Source organism: Mustela nigripes, chromosome 2 (assembly GCF_022355385.1).
Source record: "Mustela nigripes isolate SB6536 chromosome 2, MUSNIG.SB6536, whole genome shotgun sequence".
NCBI classification, from domain to species: Eukaryota; Metazoa; Chordata; class Mammalia; order Carnivora; family Mustelidae; genus Mustela; species Mustela nigripes.
In genome coordinates, this window is record NC_081558.1 from 37095396 (window position 1) to 37099671 (window position 4276).

The window sequence follows — 4276 nt, forward strand, 5'->3', positions numbered from 1 at the left end:
TGGCTGTTTTATATTTCATTGTGCTTTTTTTTGTATCTTGTTTTTTTTGTTTTTTGTTCTTTTGTGTTTTTTGTTTGTTTGGTTGTTTGTTTTTTACGGTCTCTCTTCTTTTATGTAGTTTCTAGAAAGTTAAATAACATGTGTGGCTATTATTACATTACTCTCCAGCACTGCTTAGAAAGGGGGAGTCAAGCCCTGGTGTCCTTCACAGAAACCATGCTACCCTCTTTGGTGGTTGAACTCTTTACAAGCATTCCCCAGGTGAGGTAGCCCAGCAAACTAATTCTTCTCAATTCTAGGAATACAGGTGTGACAGGGTGACAGTAAAACTAGTTTTTATAGGAGTTTTTACTCAGTGACCTCTTGCAAACACATATTGCTACAATGTTACTGACAAGCCCACCCCCCTTCAATTTACTTTGAGATGAATCTGAGCGAGCCATGGGCTCTAGTCGTCTGCTTCCTGCCTGCCTCCTAACGGCACTATGCAGCTAACTATAGTCAGGTCGTTTTTTGTGTTTTTTTTAGGGCAGTTCACAACAGTGCATGAAATGTGTATTGTCAAGCTAACACCATGAAAGGCACCTCTCCTTCCAGACTTAACGTAGGTTAAGACTTCAGAAGGGTGATCTCGGGACGCCTGGGTGGCTCAGTTGGTTAAGCAGCTGCCTTCGGCTCAGGTCATGATCCCAGCGTCCTGGGATCGAGTCCCACATCGGGCTCCTTGCTCCGCAGGGAGCCTGCTTCTCCCTCTGACTCTGCCTTCCACTCTGTCTGCCTGTACTCGCTCTCTCTCTCTCTCTTACAAATAAATAAATAAATAAAATCTTAAAAAAAAAAAAAAAGAAGGGTGATCTCTCTCTAATTCTGTCAAATAAATAAATAAATCTTTAAAAAAAAAAAAAAAAAAGAAGGGAAAGCGTCAACCCCAACAATGGACCCCAACCCTGGACCCCAGCCCTGATTCAAGCATCTGCTGGTGAGCCATGAGCGTGATGGTGCGCGTCATCCCAAGTCAAGTCTCCCTTGTTCACTTCAGGGAAGCAACATCTCCCAATTAACACAAAGGCTGGACATGGCTGCAGGTGCACTTGCTACTCTGCAGTGAAGTTCGAAGTGACTAACTGAAGCCCCAGCGCCCACTGAGGCATTTTATTTGCACATAGAATCCCAGGGTTTTCCCTCCTGTGTGTTTTCGTCTTGCTTCTTCGTGGTCCATGATGGCAGCAGAGGTTGTCAGGACAATGAAACCAAACTGGAGGGATGGAAGCGGATTGTTCTGCCATTTTCCAGACCTTCCAGTTGTACATCCAGTCTGGGGCTGATCACTCCCCACTTGTTTTACCTGTCCGTGAGGTTCACAACAGTTTTCCTGGCTCTGTGCTTCTCTGTGGTTTCAAATCTGTTAAGGTAACTGTGTGTCATCACAGTGAGAAACCGGATGGTGACTTGTGAGCGTGGCCTCATAAGACCTGGTGTTTGCGTCTCTTTTCTGCATTGTTCATGCTCTTGAGAGTATCTGCCGGGGCATTTATGCTCAGGACAGTGTGGCGGCAGGGAAAGATGGCGGAAAGCAGTTAAATTCATTGATAAACATTTACCAGCATACCCCTAAGTGAATCCTGCCTAACAATGCAACACATGCAACGCACCCATTTCCCTGGCTGAACTAGGAACACTTTCACTGATGTTCTTAGCATTCGGCTATATTTGTGCATGGAAAGAAAGAAATTTTCATGCAGTGTTTCTCCTAGGCACCATTGGCTCTGCGTCACTTCAAGGACGTCTGCTACAGATGGTAGCTGTTCCATTATTTAACAAGTAACAAGAATCAGAGATCGTTAAGTCAGATTGGCACCATGTTCACCGCTCCCCGCATTCACGGACACGTGCAGTTCTGGCCCCACAGCCACATGGCGCCACTGAGAAAGGCCTCCAACCGGGCTGTCTTTCAAACCTCTCCAAGTCCACGTGGGTGCTGATGTGACTGTATTCTTTCCCCAAATTCAGTATTTGAACGTGAATGTATTTTTGCGAATAGGGAAGTAAAGGCTTTTTATGAAATGCTCAAGTTCTGTCCTGTAAACACTAAGGTACACTGCAGAGAAACTAGTCCCTTCACCTGTAAGGAGACCTAAATCACTTTTATGGAAGAGGGGGGTTTGTAAGCATTAGAACATCTCCCAAGACTGCTCCTGAACGGATCACTGCACTTACGTTCTGGAAGAATACTTTAGAATGGGAAGAAATGGTTGACTATATATTAAATTTAAAAGAAGTCATCTTTTTTCATTTCCAATTCATAGAAAAACTGGAAAAGTACAGATTTTTCTCTTGCAATCTCTGTGTATGGTAACATTTCAGGTTGTTTCATGTTCTTCCTTTCTTTTGCATTCTATAATAATGTAGATTTGTAAAAAAAAAATATATTGTGAATTGAATTCAACAGTTTTTTTCTTTAACATCAACTTTCACTCCATGAAAAGTTAGAAAGGTCGTCAGCAGGGTGGTCTATTTAATTTCTGCCTTCAGACATGAGCATATATTCAAGTCTGGGCCAATCAGAGAACAACATCCTCTGAACCACAGTAATTCATCAAGAGCTAGGCATGTGAGACTCGGAAAGCCCTAATAAAAGTCCTTCCATGTGGATTGACAAATGGAAACTGAGAGAAAGTATGTCTCTCTCTTTTGAATTATAAATGGTATGAATAAAGATTTAGGCTGCTGCAAGTTTTCTTCCCTTACTTGTAGAAGGAATCTTTCTAGAAATGAAGCCAAAATGCCACAAGAAGAGAAATGAAACCTGACCAGTGGTGGTGTCTGGCAACATTGTTTGATTTCCTGGATCCACCTGTTCCTGAAGCCAGACCCATCACTGGACTGTCGGCAAACTAACTTGTGGTTTAAGTTAGTTTCAGCTAGAGTCCCTCATTGGTAATCAAAACCATTTTTACTAAAAACAAAGATAGAAAGACTGTATGTTGTGGCCAAAGATTGAACCAGGGGAGCTCTTCAGTTATCTCTAAATATATGGTTATTTTAACCAAGGCTTGATTTTCATGTGAGTGTACAAAAGCAATCTCTATCACCCAATCTTGAATCCAACATAACAAATCAGTTACTATCAATTTGCTCTAGTTACTAATTGCTGGGATACACACAGATGAATACGAAGATTTCTATATTGGTGGGACTTATAATTAAGTGGAAAGGTAGGACAAGAAGGTTGACGAGAGAGACTCAGATAGAAACAGAGACAAAGAAGGTACTCTGGACTGACAGGGGACTGACATGCTAATTCTACCTGTGGAACCAATTTGGATAAGCACATTTTTTGGCCTGTGTCTTTTTCTGTCTTGAGTAATCCTCAAAGTATAGTCTACGGAGTCAAAACTACTTTTCTAGTAATTTTAAAACACATTTGTCTTTTACAGTCATTCCCTCACAAATAGTTCTCCAAACTACAGGATGAGTGATGACGTCATCCCTCTAACAGGCGACAGAATATAGGCTGGATATTTTTATGCTGTTGGCACTCTTCAAAGGTAGTAGGTTGAAAGGCATAAGTATATATCTTTTCAGGGATGAACTCAGATTGTTTTCAATACTCCTACCATGCTCTCATTATCATAACCTCACTGACATCCAGCACATTTTGAAATCCCTGAATTTTCCTTGTATACACACAGACACAACTAAAAGGGAGTTTTCTGAAAGGCTCCTGGGAAACCTAGAAATCCCTAGATTATACCTGTCTTGTTTTGGAGTAATATTATAATTTTTTCAGACTCAAATTTTTATCAAAATTATCAGAATTTTTATTTTATTCTAAAATGAAAAACGTTTATTTTCTTTATTGAGAGATGGATCATCGGCTTATAAAAGGGAGATGAAAAGGCTTGCCTTCCGAACCCACAACCACACCAAGTATGTCTAAAAATGTTGGAAAAAATGAAGTTGAGACCTCTGAGAATTCCGTTTCAGGAAGGGAAGAATATATTGCAAAACACAAAACAGGCAAAGGTGTAAGTAACAAAAAGAAAATGTGAGCTATCTTTGAAGATGTTATCAATGACCTCACTGTGCCTTGTACAACAGAAGATTTTCAGATATTATTATGTGCAAAATTTGGGTGCCAACTGAGACATTGCTTTGAGACCAATCATTAAAAGTTTAAAGAAAAAGGAATCGAGTATTTTATTTTATTTTTTTTTTTTAATTTTTTATTTTTATAAACATATATTTTTATCCCCAGGGGTACAGGTCTGTGAAT

At 40.3% G+C, this 4276-nt stretch overlaps 1 pseudogene; it reads right to left on the bottom strand.

Moving 5' to 3' along the window:
* Positions 1–1120: 1120 nt before the first annotated feature.
* Positions 1121–1556, bottom strand: LOC132010426 (small ribosomal subunit protein uS8-like; annotated as a pseudogene).
* Positions 1557–4276: the final 2720 nt, after the last annotated feature.